We start from the raw sequence: 18,008 nt of genomic DNA on the forward strand, positions 1-18,008 counted from the left end.
GGCCAGAATGGAGTGCCATTTTGTGGTATGTAATTGCTATTTGTCGGGTAAACGAGTGGTTGCTGGGTAGAATCATGGGGTGCCGAACGCAATACGACTCACCAGCTAGCTTCAGCCGACCACCAACGCGAAGTATGCCCGGCTGATCCAGGAAAGGGTGAAGGAGTTTCAGCGGCAAAGGAGCAGGAACGAGCCGATGGTTGGCGAGAGCCTTGATCTCCACAGCAAAAGGCTCCCGTTGAACACAGTGTACTAAAATATATTTCGCCTCTTGTATTTCCGCAACGGTGCTCGGGGTCACGTGGGGGGGGGGGTGCTGGTGCTTGACACCTTCGGATGAATCTCAAACAGTAACCGGTGATCCGCAGCAGTTTCCAGTAGCAGGAGTATCGATCAAGCAGTAGATGGGGATGTTGGGGCTCAACCACAACCAAAACGTTTTTTTTTTCTTCTCCAGCAGTTTTTCCGATGGCGACTCGTACTCCAAATGCTTAGCGATATTCCAGTGCTGATCGAGTAGAGACAACCAGTACGGACCATGAAACCAGTGCTGCTTGTCGATGACATCTTTTGACATCACTCCTCTTGAGACGAGGTCGGCTGGATTCTCAACGCCCTTAACGTGGTTCGATCGGTGTCCCTTCGTTAGCTCCTGGATGTGCGAGACGCAATTTGCAACGAAAGTTGGCCAAATGTACGGCGGTAGCTTGAGCCATGACAGGACAACGGTAGAATCCGACCAAAACCACGTTTCAGCATCCTCCATCTTCAAAGCTTTAACGGTAGCATGGTACAGTTTTGCGGCCACATGAGCGCCGCAAAGTTCTAGCCTCGCTAGAGTCGTCTTCTTTGGGCTGGCTGGTCGAGATTTGGCTGCTAAAAGCTCCACTTTGATGTGTCCAACTAGGTCTATCGAACGGGCATATATGCACGCTCCGTAAGCAGCCTCCGAAGCATCCGAAAAGACATGAAACTGGACTAGCATGGGATGCTTGGTGAAAGCATGTCGTTCCACCTGGATGTCTAAAGGAACAGGTAGTTGTTGGTAGAACTCGCTCCATCTAAGCGCTAAATCGTGGGATAGAGGATAATCCCAACCTTGCACTGCTACCCACAACAGCTGCATACGAATCTTGGCCCAAGAGATGACTGGAGGCGTGATACCGCTAGGATCCCATAGCTGAGCGATGAATATACCTTGCGTCTTGAATATACCTTGCGCCTTGTCCACTGCCCGTTTGCAGCGAGATTGGAAACATCAATGCCCAACAAATCCGGTCCTGGTTTCCAATGAATTCCTAGCGCCTTCACCTGTTCTTGGTCGAAATTGAGCGTAGACTGGGTCCCTAACTCGTCCACCGGAAGACCTTCCAACACACCTTTAGCATTGGATACCCATTTTCGCAGCTTAAAACCTCCTTTAGGCATCAGCTGCTCCAAATCCTGCCGTAACAATATGGCTTCCTGCACTGAATCCGCTCCCCCGATATAATCATCGACGTAGAAATCGTTAACGAGCGCAACCTTCGCTCGTGGATGATGATCATTTTCGTCTTCTGCTAACTGATGCAAACACCGCGTAGCAAGAAACGAGGAGGGAGCTAATTCAAACGTGACTCTACACATTTCATACGTCGCAACCGGCTCTTCTGGCAAGAATCTCCACAAAATACGTTGTAGAGGAGTGTCGTCGGGATGAATCTTTACTTGCAGGTACATCTTTTCGATGTCTGCAACGAGAGCGACGGCATTTTTGCGGAAAAGCAAAACTAAATCGAAAAGCGGATCTTGAATCACCGGTCTTGAGTGCGTTGGAAGACGTCTTTGCAGAACCGTCGAACACCGGTCGAATCTTCGTGGTCGTGGTCGTGGTCGATTCTTTGAAAACCGGATGATGAGGCAGCGATGATCATGATTCAAATCTTCTTCACTTACAACTGTCATGTGGTTTTGATCTAAATACGTCTGCATTGCTTCGTTGTAACGTCTCCGCAAATCTTCGTCCTTTCCCAGTCGCCGCTCAAGCTGAATCAGTCTTCGTAGCGCAATATCTTTCGATTCGCCAATCATCTGCTCAAACCCCAATCGCTTTGGCAGTCGCACCATGTATCTCCCTGTCTGATCGCGTGAATGTGTGGCTTGAAAGAACTCCTCACAGTCTTGTTCTTCTTGAGTCCGCCGTGGGACATCAGGTAACTCTTCTATCGCCCAGAATCGTTCTACTTTCTCAGCCAATGTTGATCCCACCAATATGTGGTGGCACGGTACCGGGTTGATGGTACCCAAATCCGTCTTTCCAGCTACAATCCAACCAAATACAGTATTTACGAAAAGCGGAAGTCCTTCTCTTACGCGTTGTATATGTACCCGGCCACCATTCAGTAGAAGGAACTCATAAAAAATACTCCAGTCCTAGCAGCAGATCGATGCGAGCTCTCTTGTTAAAACCTGGATCTGCTAGTACCATGTTCGGAGGCAGATTGACGTCCAAATCTTGACATATTCTCAGAATAAATCTTCACTCTGAGCTGTAGGTTAGAGTTAGTACATTTTGATTGTATACTAACTAGTTGTCTAGTCGTGCAATATTGGAGATTTAAAATCTTGCGAAAAAGAAAACCTAGTCGCTGTATTGTACTTGCCTATGCCGATGGTATGCGGAAGACCCCCTTCGGGACGACTGTGGATCGCTGGCTGGATGGGCTCGATTGTGATGAGTGAACTAGAGGCTTTCTAACGACAGATGCCAATTCTGCGTACCGTGTTGGAAGATGTACTCGAGACGACAGAGCGAGAAGTACGAGGGTTTTGGGAAATTTCTTCACGATCGGTAGGTACTGTGTCGAAATCCATGCAAATTACTGACGAAAAAGGTCCAGACGAGGGTCGTGTGACGAAACGACCCCTCGTGTCGGATGAATGGATCGGAGATATGTACAATAGAACTGCTGCTAGATCAGCATTAACTCGTCATCGAGCAGCTGAAACTTAAAAAGCTCTTAGGCCGGAGATTGCTCGATAAGACATGGTACCTACCTTGAAGATTGTTTAAGGAAGACCTTGTTGAACGGTGACAGGGAGGGCTTTACTGTGTTGGGGGCTTAGTGGCTTCCATGAAGCTTAGGACAAGCGTGCGTCACGGAGGCCGAAGAGAAAGTGTTAGATACGTTGCTTGTGAACTGGATTTCCAATGCTGGAGAACTTTTAAGTTCTTCAGGGAAGAATAAGAGGTGCTCCATTCCGGTGGCATGATACACTACATTCGATGTTTTCAAGTTACACAAACTGGAAGCGTCATGAATTTGAGAGCATACACGGTTCTGAACAGCTGGATATTTGCTGGCTTTCGAATGCCTCTTCACCAATCCCAAACACAGAACCGGTACGACTGCAGGACGTTGCGTTTTTATCCACTTTCCTGAAATTCGTGGAACAGAATGCCTTTCGGCAATGCATGTGGTGGCGTTTCGATTTTGTATGAAACTAAATTCATCCTGCTTCTGTCACTCTCTTTCTTTACTAACGGCATGATCTTCACTAGATCCTCATGAATCATTGCCGGTCAGGTATATGTCACGTTACAGATGGTCAGCTATATGGATCTTATCCAATTACGTCTGGTTATTCATGAGCCACAAGTCTTTTATGGTTACTTACATACTTCGCATAATATTCCACAACGCCTTTTTTTTTTCATTATCATCAACTTACTAGTTTGTAATTAGTCAGAATTTGGCAGTTATCGATGCCGAATTGTGATTAATGAACAAAACAATAATCAAACATACGGGAGAGCGATACCTGTCGGATTCCAGTCTATCGCTGGTTTACAGATTTTGGCTTCTTTCGGGTGTGTGGTCGACCCACCTCCTTCATCTACGCTCTCGATTTTTTGTTTATATCGGTTTTTGGTGGCAGTTGTAACCGCCTGGCCCGAGTTGTAAAATCTATTTACGAATACCACAGATCTCACTTTAGATTAGAAAATTCGAAATTTGATGCGTTTGACTAATCTGATTGGTTTTCCTGATGGGATAAGTTTCGTAAACTAGAAAAAGCAGCCCAGCCCTTCAGTCTCGCTCCTTTGCAATGAGAACAATGGACAATCTCCCGAGGTTGTAATGTCTTAAAGCTGCCTTACAGCTTGGAGAAATTTTCTCCCGGATTTTTGTACCCATGTATATTTACTAGGGCTGGGAATTTCAATTTCCATGACGAACTCCCGTTAATCCCTCCACTTTGAAAACACTTGGGATTGAAATTCGCATACATTCTACGTGATCTGTAAACTAGCATTAAAAAACACGAGGATTTAAATCCAACGAAATATTTTCCCGAGGTTCTACACTGCGTTATGTCGTGACCCGGACGAGATATCCAGTCTCGACTGTTCGTCTTAACAATACTCAGCAAACTGAATCTCACTCTGTTTTGACACTCTTATTCCGAACTGTTTCGATGGAGGCTATGAATCAAAATATATTGAAGTCTAAGGTAGCGTGCTACACGCTTGAAAGAAATACACTACAAAGAGGTATATTGTAATTCGGAATTGAATGATTGCCAATAACACAAATGATTATTCTATTTCCAATATTTCATAGACCTGATCTTATATACTACATTCTTCTCCTCTTCTACTCTGCAGGCATATAAGAAACAAATATTGATTTTGTCGCTATGTCATGTTAATCCATTCAAAATCCATTTCTAACTCAATTCAAATTTAAACTATCCATTCCAAATTCAAACTAAATCCAATCCAAATGTTATCCAAAATCCAAACCATATTCAAAACCAATCCAAATCCAATACAATTCTATAGTCAAAACCAAAAAAAATTCAATTGATCCAATCCAAATCCAATCTAAATCCAATCCAAATCCAATCCAAATCCAATCCAAATCTAATCCAAATCCAAACCAAATCCAATCTTAATCCTATCTAAATCCTAACCGATCCCAATTCAATCCAAATCCAATCCAAATCCAATACGAATCCAATCCAAATCCTTTTTAAATGCAATCCATCACAAATCGAAATACAATCTAAATCCAATTCAAATCTGATTTAAACCCAACCCTAGTCCATTTCAAATCCAATCCAACTCAAATCCAAGCCTAATCCAATTCCAAATTTCATCCAAATCTTATCTAGTTCCAACCCATTTCCATCTTCTATGCAAATTCAATTCAACTCCAATCCAAATCCTATCCAAATCCAATTCAAATCCAATCCAAATCCAATCCTATTCCAATCCTAATCCAATCCAATCCAAATCCAATTCAAATCCAATTGAAATTCAATCATATTCCAATCCTAATCCAGTAGAATCCAAATCCAATCCAGATTCAATCCGAATCCTAATCCAATCCAATCCAAATTCAATCTCAATCCTATCCAAATCCAATCCTATCTTAATTCAAATGCCAACCAAAACAATCCGTCCAATTAAAATTTAATCCAAGTCCATTTCAAATACAATCCAACTCAAATCCAATCAAAATCCTATCTTATTCCAGTCCTAAGCCAATCCAATCCAAATCCTATTTAAATCCAATCCAAATCCAATCCAAAACCAATCTAAATCCAACCCAAACCCAACCTAATCCAAATCCTATCCAAATTCGAATGCCATCCAAAATCAATCCGTCCAATAAACTTCAATCTAAATCCAGCTCAAATCCAGTTCAAATCTGATCCAAATCCAATCCAAGTCCATTTCAAATCCAATCCAAATCTAATCTAGTTCCAATCCATTTCCATCTTCTATGCAAATTCAATTCAACTCCAATCCAGATCCCATCCAAATCCAATCCTAGTCCAATCCAATCCAAATTCAATCTAAATCCAATTCAAATCCATTCAAAATCCAATCCAAATCCAGTCATAATCCAATCCAAATCCTATCAAAATCCAATTCAAATCCAAATCCAAACCTATTCCAATCATAATCCAGTCCAAACCAAATTCAATCCAAATCCAATTCAAACCCAATCCAAATCCAATCCAGATTCAATCAGAATCCAGTCCAAAACCAATCAAAACCCAAGCTAATCCAATCCAAATCTAATCTAAATCAATTCCTATCCAAATGTAATCTCCAATTTTTATTTTCGATTCAATCTGAATTCTGTTTCCATATAAACAACTTTAATTCCAACGCAACTCCTATCTTTAAATACGTGTTTTTCTTAATATACTTTCAAAACTCATTATCAATATCCAATCTTTAGTTTATCTATTTTTCTCATTTTTCTGTTGTTCGGCCTACTCCACTGCCCTTCCGTCAGGGAGCCTACCGGAGACGCTAGCATATTTTCACTATGATCTTTTTTAATGTTTAACCTATGAATTTACCTATGTTATTTTCCTATTCTCTTTCAATCACAACAGACAATCACACAATCTACAGAAAAAAAAACGCGATTTTAAAACTACCGGCTGCGTCATTGTCGTGACCCGGACGAGATATCTTATATACTACAATCTTATATACAACTCAATTTCGTTCAGTTGCTTTATCAATTTTTAAATTTATATTTGTAAAAAATTTCTATTGTTTTTTTGTTACACTAAATGTTTTCCAAATGTTTGATTTTCGGATTGATTTTCAGGAAACGCTTGCCTACCAAATAATACCACTGTTGAATTGCCTCCTGAACAAATAGAAAAAATAATAAATTTGTGCACGGAAAAATCTACCGAAATTTATCTTTCGTAATTTACAAATTTACAACATTTTGCTGTCATTAACTGATAAAATATTAAACAATGTAAACATTACATAAAATCATTACTTTAGAACAATATAAATAACATACCCAACAAAGGTTTTGAAATCTCAAACCTGTTTTCTGGGTTTTATCCACTTTCGTTGAATTTTGTATTTTTTGAATGAAATTTTAGAGCTCTAAGAAAAACGGGACAGCACTAAAAGGGCAGAAAAACGGTACTGTCCCGTTAAACACGGTACGTATGGTCATCCTAACTGTTAAAAGTCGTTTAAACGGGAGCTATTTTCCGAAATACCATTCTTCGACCGGCAGGAAATACAAACCCAAACATCACGGTTTTGGAAGAATATATTTCTCCTGTTGATATGTTGTGTATTAAATATAATATTCTAAACGTTAATAACTATTTGCGTAATAAGAGGTAAATTATCATAACTCTGTGTTAGTTCATAGCATCTGTTCCGTTTAAAAAGTGTGGACCGAATCGATGTGTGAGAAGTTACATAGAATTAACAATAAACTTTTATGAATACTTACGTTTAGTTCCTTTATATAATTTCAATTGCTTCGTTCTGGAACCACTGCGTGTGCTGCACTCAAGTGGTCTAGTGATAGATTATTGAGAGATGAGAGATGAGGGATACATGTTGTGCTCATAATTACCAATCTCATCTGTCTAATATAGTACTTCACAATGGTTCGCGGTCTCCAATAGTCAGATCAATTGAGAATTCTACTTTCTGGTGCACTAATAGTATAAAACCTAGTTACGGGTCACATATCGGCTATTTATCAGGTTTGACATAATATTTATGGCTTACCGGCTCTAAATTATTATATCTGCTTCAAACAACTTTACAGAAAGGCTATGATTGACGGTTTAGGGAACACATTATTCTAATTTTGAGTGAAATATCAATTGGTTTTGACTTGAAAATTACCCATCTTTGTTTTTGTCCTCTATCCTCCTCTTATCAATTATCATACCTTCCATTGGTGATTGATAATCGTGTTCAGGAAACCTTCAACGGGTAGTAGTAGATTGATTAGGGTGATACTGGAAGACGCGATAGACGCGCGTTGAATATCAATATCATAAAATTATCGAGCTTTGAATAAACTGATCTCTAAAACATCCTCGAGTTCAGAACATGGGATCACTCGATCAACTAAGTCCTGAACGATGTATCCGTGCATCGCTCAACTTCGCAGTAGCTCAATTGAGTTTATAGGATTTCGAACACTACTTTTACAAAGTACTATAGACCTTCTTGGTGGCTGCCCTCTCTTCAATTTTGGCTGGTCGCCATTTTGATTGCAGACTTGATTTTTTTTTTTAAGAAAATTTTTAGGGATATGTAGCGGGACCACCATCATCATTATTACGTCCGTGCGTCGCAAAGTTGGTTGAATGAATCTATCACATCGAATGGAAATTATCATCATATTGGTTCTCCAAAACCTTCTGGAGTTCACAACATACAATCTTCACGAATAACCAAGTCTTGATTGATGTATCCGTGCATTGCTCAACATACCAGCAGCTTGATCGAGTCGATGTGATTTCATACATTACTTTCACAAGCTACTACAAACCCATGTGATCTACCTGATCAATCGAGACCTAAACAATATATCTGTTCAGCACTAAACATCTCAGCAGGCTTCTCGAGCCGATAAGACTTCACTCGTTACTTTCACAAGGTACTGAAGACTTTTTCAGTTCTCCAAAACGGTCTGGAGTTCAAAACATACGATCTACCCGATCAACCAAGTCCTGAATGATATGTCCCTGCATAGCTAAACATCGAGTTGATAGGACTCCACTCATTACTTTCTCAAGTTATAGTTAACCCTCCATTAGTCGGATGCAACTGATGCCATACTAAAAACATTTTTTTATTACTTCACTACTTTACTGTTCCTCATTTAGATTGATTGATTCAATGGTCTTTTCATTGGTAACTCATCATTTGCCACCAAAACGTCCTAAAATTCGTAATGTTTGAACTACCAGATCGTCCAAGTCCGTAAACGCAGTGGTTCTACACCTCAACAAATAGGCTGAATATGCTATAAAGCTGTTAAAACCTTCATAAATAAAAAAATAATGAATTATGTTAGAAAAGGTTCACACTCAATGGTTTTATTTAAATTTGTTTTGTAGAACTAGATTATCTGAATTGAATCGTATTAGTCAACAATCTTTCGAAACCAGTTCAATATGCCAACATTGTCGTACCATCTCAATGACAATCATAACATGACATGCTGCCAAAGATAGTTAGATGTCACACCCAGAGATTGAATTTGTTATTGCAAATCTTCATCTAGAGCAAAGAAACAAGTGTACCAAACCAATAAAATCAGATACAATTTTGTACCATGATTACCTATCAATAAGCGAAATGCACCGACACTCCCATGGCACCTCTCAAAACAAGCAAACACTGCAAGGAACTATCTCGCCTGACACCCGTCCGTAAGTGTGAAGACATAGGTACATATTTCCAAACGAGAAACATAACAACAACATAAGAATCCTTGTCCGCACTATTGTGCTACTGACAGTCCGTACATTCTTCGGGCAGCAGCACACAGCTTGCTTGGATCTGCTCTGGATGCAGTTTCCATCATGCAACAACCGGAGAAAGTGTGTAATCGTATGGAACCATTTTATCTCGATTCGACAAACCGTCAGTCACTCTCCCCATCTGTCTCTCCACCTTCTTTATTATGTCAATAGGTAAATACAACCCATCAGTCATGCTTCCCAGCCCCCATTCCAGTCAACACCCTTCCTCCCACAAAACCAGTGCGGAGCGCCAGGGTCCGAATCTCCACGACAATGTTGTATCGAAATGAATAAATTATATGCATATCGTTCATTGTATCCCTTTCCCATACCCTGAAGCCATGGCAAAGGAGCATCTTCTTTTCACGGGAATCGAACAGTCGAATGCACAACACTATACTTTCCCAGCCGCCTTCGATTCGGATTGCTAAGATTCAAGCAAGCGCAAGCACAGCCCAGGTGACAATGGAGGGAATGAGCAGCGTTGGCCCCGGCCCGGGACTGGGACCGGGGAGGTATTCAAATAGAAATTCTTGCATATTGAATCGAGTAACAGGATTTTGTGTTTGCATACAACTTTGTACCAATCATCCTATCCCTATCCTTCCGTTCCTGGCTACGGGGGTGGTGGGATGTTGGTCCCGGTTCTTGGTTCGTTCGGTTCCGTCGTCGCAAAGGTAGGTATACCTTGCGAAGCTAGAAGCGAGTGTATCTGACAGATTGTGCACCGATCCAATGGCGGGCTGGTAGACCTCAATCACATTGTCGTCAACGGTCGACGGAATCGATGCTTGCGATTGAAAATGATACGCTACTGAGCTTGATGAGGGTGGGCGCGAGGTAGCGAAATGCAAACGAGCCAACAACCGAAACAGGCAGGTTAGACGGTTTAGCTTAGCCGGTCTATGTGGCGCAGCGAAGGTTGAACCTTAACCGAAGGCAAAAAGGGATGAGCAAGGATTGAACAGACTGGCTAAGAAAAATTAGTATGGGAGGATGCCTTCAGTAGTGGTAGTATCAAGTTTGAAGTCGAAGACGGTCAACTGAAGTAGGATGATTCGATGAAATCATGTTTAACGACTTACTGATCGGGAGTATAATTCATTTGTTTAAGATTTTCGCAACTTAAAATTGAATGGGGATTTTTAATTGTTGAGCAGAAATATCAGTTTTGAAAAAGCTTTTTCTATAAGCATGGTTTATGTAAATAATAACAAGAATAAAATTTAAATTGATCCTACTCACCTATTTTCCCGGAAAACTCCAGAGATCGTTTTTACTGTTCTTCAGACACCATAAACATTGGAAAATATGATGCTTATTCGAATCAATTTCCCCAGAAAAAATATTGACGGGTCATAATTGGTAATCAAGACAATAGTAAAACGTAAACATTTATTATGTGTTGTCAAGGAATGTGGCATAATCAAAACGTATTTCATTTTCACTTTGCTCCCAAAATGTAAAAAAACAATTAGCTTATTCTCAAACGGTTGGAATCATCAACGGGAGCATTTAAACCGCTTTCCGAACCACGAACTTTCCTGAAATAGAGACATAATGCAACCTACTTTAATTTAATAATTCATGTGAACAACATACCGACGGTTGTATGTAGTCGAAATCGCGCTCGTTTCCGTTTCGTTGCGCCTGCTGCGGGGTAGGTGTCTGAAAATGGCGACAGAGCCAAACCATGCCCTGTTCTGCTGCTCCCTTGTTTTGATTTGTAATTATAAATATTTAACAACAGCTCCATTTTCTGTTATCTTCTCTTTGCAGTGAATGTTGTCGCAGAGCTTCATGTTCCATCCCTGCCGGGACGTTCAACAACAGACGGAGCTTTAAATAGCACTTGACTAAGTAAGTAAGACATTTAAGTGGCCAATTTTAAACCGGGAAACCTCCCAACAAGCTTTTGCATGTGTTGCGACGAAGTTTTCAGCGATTTTTCAACCGTTTCAACGGTTCAATAAGGGAAAATGTGCTCTCCGCACGCATTTGGGGACGACCGCGAACGTTAAAGTTTTAGAAAACACACCCTTAGGAAAACGATTACTCTCGCTTAGGTCATGTTGGTTCCATCCCAATGCATCATAGTTTGTAGTCTGAAAAAAGCAAAATTGGATGCTCTGAGGTGAAAAACTCCGGTCCAAGAGTCAAAAGTGGAAAACTAGTGTCGAGAAATCCATTCCATTTAAACTTTATGATCCTTTTATTTGAATTTTCTGCTGGTGACCCTCGGGTAGGGTCGGCGTGATTGGCAGGGGGAAGTTCTTTCCAAATCTATTGCAGGACATTCGTTTCTTTCAGTTTTTATGGCTTTCAGTGCGTATGTACTGGGGTCTTTCGTAGCTTAGTGGTGAAACACGTGGCTGCGAAGTAGAACATGCTTCGCAATACAAAGTGGATGAATTCGAATCACTGTTAGTTGGTTTAGAAAATTTTGGGATAGGAAATTATCTCATTGGTTTGTGCTGTTTTTGACACACGATATTAGCTTAGCTGTGGAAGCGTTCTCATGCCATTGAGCAATGCCGGAAAAGCCGAAAAGTGTGCTCATGTGCTCCTTTCAAAACGAAACCTTGAACATCTCATCAACAGAATCTTTAATCCTTCTGTATGCTCGGTTCTCAAATGCTTGCACATTTGTTTATCTGAAATAAATGGAAGTTAGAGCCGGAATCATGCCACACTGCATTGGTCGAAGCTGAAGGTCGGTGACGGACGGGGGCAACGCGACGGTACTGTGCAGAACCGATGCAGCCATTTCCTATGTGTCTTGCAGAGCTGAAGCCTCCTGGTAGGATGCCGACCCAGTCGTGTGCTTTGGCTGAATTCAACCGGTAAGCAGCAGTATGACGGGACATTAGCATAACATCATAAAACTTTATTAAATATTTTAGTGGCTGTGCTCTTTGCTCATTTATGGTAATTCAGAGCAAACGTTTATTCTATGTTCTAACTATATCGACTGCAGGGCAACTCACGCTTAGATAGGTGAAAGTTCTGGTTAGCAAAAGGAGCATCGACGGAAATAATAAATTGCATTCCATAATTATTGTCTATTCACCGTGATCAACGCGTAAGCATGAATAAAATAGAGTATGTGAAGTCACGGAATTTCTATGAAATTTGAAATGTTAAACTTTAGCATAACACTTTAAATGTTTGACCAAATGAGATTTAAGCGTGAACTTGTGAGTTATTCACCAATGACCATAAAGTTAATTAATCGCGTGTGACTGAGTGACTGAAATTATAGGACGAATCGGAATAAATCATACTCAAAACTCCTGATATGCAGCATGTGCTGCTTGAACCAACAGGTTCGCTTTAGGAAAGATGCTTAAGTGCAGTTTTCAGTTTGTCCACGTTATGAAATTGTAATTTCATTGACCAACAACGGTAGCCTGCTAGTTACAAATCTTTAGATCAGGTCAAGGAAGAAAATAAAGGAATTTAATACGGAAAGGAAGTACCTACGTGAAGTAATTCATACTAAATAACTAGCGAAGACTCTTCTATGCTGCTCCTGGCAGTTTCTTTCAAATGCTATTAGAGTTGACAGATGGATCCAGGTTCATGCAGCACTGATGAGAACGGTCTTCCGACCAGATGTCGTGTGATGGGGGAGGATAAAAGATCGATCTCGATCGTTTACTCCTGGTTGGAGATCCCTGCATAAAATCGTATGGCGTAGGCCATAGACGAAACGTACGGCAACTTTACAACATTCTCCATGTTGGCAGCGTTGCTGTAAACTTTCCTCACGACTTCGACGACTTTGGGTACTCAGTTGAGTTAGTAATTTTTTTCCGAGAATTGGATGATTTCTTCATAAAAGATGAAATCGTTCTGCGGGGTGAGACTCTCTGCTTTGGAACAGGTCATCCAATGATATCCTGTAGTGGGTTGTCCGTGGCCGGAATCGCCATTGGATCTAGTCGGGTTAAGAAAATCTAATCCTGGAGTTGGTTGGTCAAGGAGTTGGGCTCCAGGAAGTTCCTCCGGAGGTTCCCCTCAAAGTTCCTCCAGGAAGTTCCTCCGGAAGCTCGTCTTTGAAGTTCCTCTGGAAGTACCTCCAGGAAGTTTTTCCAGGAATTTCCTCCAGGATGTTCCTCCAGGAATTCCTCCGAACGTTTCAACGCCTCAGATAATTCCTCCAGATGTTTTTCCAAGAACTCCTCCAGGAATTCCTCCGGAACTTATTCCAAGAATTCCTCCAAAAGTTCATGAAAGAATTCCTCCGGAAAAGTTTCTCCAGGAATTCTTCCGGAAGCTCTCCCAGGAATTCCAGGAAGTTCCTCCAGGAAGTTCCTCCAGGAAGTTCCTCCAGAATGTTCCTCCAGGAAGTTCTGCTTTGAAACAGGTCGTCCAATGATATCCTGTAGTGGGTTGTCCGTGGCCGGAATCGCCATTGGATCTAGTCGGGCTAAGAAAATCCTCCGGAGTTCCTCCGGAAGTTTCTCCAGGAAGTTCCTACGGAAGCTCCTCTAGGAAGTTCCTTCAAGAATTCCAAAAGTTCGTCCAAGAATTTTTCCGGGAAAAGTTTCTCCAGGATATTTTCCGGAAACTCTTTAAGGAATTCCAGGAAAATTCCGCCAGGAAGTTTTTCAGGAACTTCCTCCGGAAGTTTCTCCAAGAAGTTCCTCCGGAAGTTCCCCCAGGAAGTTCCTCCGGAAGATCTCCCAGGAAATTCCTCCGGAAGTTCCCCCAGGAAGTTCCTACCGAATTTCCCCCAGGAAGTTCCTACCGAATTTCCCCCAGAAAGTTCCCCCGGAAGTTCCTCCCGAAGTTCCTCCGGGAAGTTCCTCCCGAAGTTCCTCCAGGAAGTTCCTCCGGAAGCTCCTCTAGGAAGTTCCTCCTGAAGTTTCTCCAGGAAGTTCCTCCAGCAAGTTTTTCCAGGAAGTTTCTCCAGGAAATTCCTCCAGGAATTCCTCTGAATGTTCCTACGAAAACTCCTCAGAGAATTCCTCCGAAAGCTCCTTCAGGAATCCCTCCGAAACTTCCTCCAGGAATCCCTGCGAAACTTCCTCCAGGAATTCTCTGAGGAGTTTCTCCGAAAATTCCTCCAAAAGTTCGACCAAGAATTACTCCGGAAGTTGCTCATGGAATGTCCCCGAAAGTTCCTCCAAGAATTCCTTTGAAATTTCCTCCACGAATTCCTCCGGAAGTTCCTCCTACAATTCCTCCAAAATTCCTTCAGAAGTTCTTCCAGGAATTCCTCCGGAAGTTCTTCCGGTAATTTCTTCGAAAGTTGCTCCAGGAATTTCTACGGAAGTTCTTCCAGGAATTCCTCCAGAAGCTCCTCCAGGAATTCCTCCAGAAGTTCCTACAGGAATTCCTCCACAAGCTCCTCAGGAATTCTTCTGGAAGTTCTTCTAGGAATTTTTCTGGAAGTTCCTCCAAGAATTCCTTCGAAATTTTCTCCAGGAATTCTCCCAGAAGTTCTTCCTGCAATTTCTCCGGAGGTTCCTCGAGGAATTTCTCAGGAGGTTTCTCCACGAATTCCTCCGAAACTTTCTAAAGGAATTTCTCCTGGAGCTCCTGCAAGAGTTCCTCTGGAAGTTCCACCAGGAATTCCTCTCGAAGATCCTCCAGGACATCCTCCGGAAGCTCCTTCTTAAGTTCTTCCAGGAATTCCTCTGGAAGCTCCTCCAGGAATTCCTCCGAAAGTTCCTCCAGGAATATCTCCAGAAGTTTCTCCAGGAATTCCTCCTAACGTTCCTCCAGGAATTCCTCCCGAAGTTCCTCCAGAAATTCCTTTAGAAGATCCTCAAAGAATTTTTGCGCAAAAACCTTCAAGATTTCCCCCGGAAGTTCCTCTAGGAATTACTCTTTAAGTTCCTCCAGGAACTCCTCCGGAAGCTCCTCCACGAATTCTTCCGGAAGTTGCTCTACGAAATCCTCCAAAATTTTCTCCAGGAATTCCTCCAAAAGCTTCTTCACGAATTCTTCTGGAAGATCCTCTATGAATTTCTCCGGAAGTTCCTCCAGGGGTTGTAGGACAAAAGGTCGAAGGTCAAAAGGTCGAAAGGACAAAAGGTCGAAGGGACAAAACGTCGAAACGAAAACACTGCGTCAAAAGGTCAAAGGACAAAAGGTCGAAAGAACGAAAGGTCTTTCTTTTTTATTCCTTCTTCTTTTTTCCTCCTATTCTCTTCTTCCTTTTCCTACTTATTTCATATGTTTCCTTCCTTCTTTCTTACTTCTTTCTTCCTTCTTCCTTCCATATTTCATCTTCTTTATTTCTAATTTTTTTTCGTTTTTTCTCCCTTCCTTCACCTTTCTTCCTTCTTTCTACCTATTTTTTTACCTTATTTGTAACTTCCTTTTCCCTTCTTCTTTCCAACTTGCTTTCTTCTTTCTTTCTTCGTTTTTTCCTCCTTTCTTCCTTATTTCTTCATTCTTTCTTCTTTCTCTCCTCCCCCTTTTTTCTTCCTTGTTGTTTGCTGTTTTTCTTCCTTCTTTCTTTTTATTTTCTTTTTTTTTTCCTTTTTTACTCTTTCTTTTTTGCTTCTCTCTTCCTTTTTTCTTTTTCCTTCCTTCTTTCATCCTTCTTTCTTCCTTTCTTCTTCCTTTCTTCTTTCTTTTTCCTTCTTTCTTTTCTCTTCCTTCCTTCCTTCTTTTTTTCTTCATTCTTTCTTCGTTCTTCCTTCTTCCTTTTTTCTTCTTTCTTTCTTCCGTCTTAATTCCTTCTTTTCACCTTATTTCTTCCTCCTTTTTTCTTTCTTCTTCCCTTCTTTTTTCTACTTTCTTTCTTCTTTCTTTCTTCTTTCTTTCTTCTTCCTTTTTTCTTCTCTCTTTCTTTCTTCTTCTTCTTCTTATTGTTTCCTGATTTTCTTCCTACTTTCATTTTCTTTCTTCCTTCTTTTCTTTTTTCTACCTTCTTTCATCCTTCTTTCTTCTTTCTTTATTCTTTCTTCCTTCTTCCTTTCTTCCTTCTTTCATCCTTCTTCCTTTCTTCTTTCTTCCTTATTTATCTCTTTTTTATTCCTTATTTCTCTCTTCTTTCTTCCTAATTTCTTCCATCTTTCTTCTCTTTTCTTGTTACTTCTTCCTCCTTCTTTCTTTTGTTTTGCTTCATTGTCTTCTCTCCTTCTTCTTCCTTTTTTCTTTCTTCCTTCTTCTTTCTTCCTTCTTCTATTTTCCCTTTGTCTTCCTTCTTTCTTTTTTTCTTTCTTCTTCTTTCTTTTTTCCTTCTTCTTTCTTTCTTTGTTCTTTTTTCTTCTTCTGTTTTTTCTTTTCTTTTTTTTTCTCTGTTTCCTCCTTTCTTCTTTTTCCTTTTCACTTCTTATTTACCTCTCGCTTCTTACTTTTCCGTTCCTCACTTCTCACATCCCATTTTCACTTGCCACTTTGTACTTCTTATTTCTTCCTTTCCACTTCTCACTTTTCACTTTTAACTTCTCACTTCTCATTTATCTATGCTCACTACTTCCATCTTGCATCTCACTCACAACTCCCATCTCATTTCTTGTCTTTTTGTTCTTTCGACCTTTTGTCCTTCGACCTTTTGACCTTCGACGATATGACACATATTCGACCTTTTGACCCTTTGACCTTTTGTCCATTCGACCTTTTGTCCTTTCAATCTTCTGAACCTTCGACCTTTTGTGCTTTCGACCTTTTGTCCTTCGACCTTTTGACCTTCGACCTTTTGACACAGATTCCCTCAAGGAATTCCTCCGAAATTTCCTCCAAGAATTCTTTTGCAAGTTCCTCCAGGAATTCCTCCACAAGCTCCTCAAGAAAGTCCTCTGGAAGTTCTACCAGGAATTCCCTCCGAAGTTCCTTCAGAAATTTCTCCAGAGGTTCCTCCAGGAATTTCTCCGGAGGTTTCTCAACGAATTCCTCCGGAAGTTCTTCCAAGAATTGCTCCGAAATATTCTCCAAGAATTCCGCCTAAAGCTCCTCCAAGAATTCCTCTGGACTATCCTTCGGGAATTCCTCTCGAAGTTCCTCCAGGATTTCCTCCGGAAGCTCCTCTTTAAGTTCCTCCAGAAATTCTTCTGGAAGTTTGTCCATGAATTTCTCCGGAAGTTCCTCCAGGAATTCCTCCAAAAGTTCCTCAAGGAATTTATCTGAAAGGTCCTCCAAGAATTTCTCCGCAAAATCCTTCAAGATTTCCTCTTTAAGTGCTTCCAGAAATTCCTCCGGTATTTCTTCCACGAATTCTTCCGAAAGTTCTTTTACGAATTCCTCCGGAAGTTTCTCCAGGAATTCCTCCGGATGTTCCTTCAAGAATTCCTCCGAAATTTCCTCCAGGAATTCCTCCGAAAGGTCCTCCAGTTCCTTTTAACGCATGGCCAATTACTTGGAAATCTAAGAGGATTTTTCAATTTTAGATTAAATTCAACACCGCGGTGCTATCTTATCTTATAGAAGATTTTCAGGATTCCACAGAGAATTTCAGGTTCCCCAAAGTTTGGGTTCCAAAACACCAAAGCAACGATGAATCACTGTGCCAAAAATGTGCTAACCTCGACCAAACCGCGAGTCTTTTGGTATTATAAAACTTGATTTCGGTTACGTAACGCTTTACGGTAAATGAGCCTTCCAGATAAACGGAAGCTTTAAAAAAAAATCTGACTCTCGATAAATCTGAGGGAGGGAAATAACATATACCGAAAAAGATCAAATCTTTTCACCTTCTCCTAATTCATTGTACTTACTGTTGCTTACCGCAAGTCGAG

The 18,008-nt window shown here is 41.0% G+C and overlaps 1 long non-coding RNA gene across 1 annotated transcript in view; it reads left to right on the forward strand.

Annotated features, from left to right (window-relative positions):
• The window catches only part of LOC134213950 (uncharacterized), a 555,234-nt gene that overhangs the window by 492,262 nt on the left and 44,964 nt on the right, over positions 1 to 18,008 (forward strand). Inside the window, exon 6 of the long non-coding RNA XR_009979585.1 lies at positions 11,092 to 11,172. This is a non-coding gene — a long non-coding RNA (uncharacterized LOC134213950). The remainder of the gene's footprint in view (positions 1 to 11,091; positions 11,173 to 18,008) is intronic.

This window comes from Armigeres subalbatus, chromosome 2 (assembly GCF_024139115.2).
Source record: "Armigeres subalbatus isolate Guangzhou_Male chromosome 2, GZ_Asu_2, whole genome shotgun sequence".
Lineage (NCBI taxonomy): Eukaryota > Metazoa > Arthropoda > Insecta > Diptera > Culicidae > Armigeres > Armigeres subalbatus.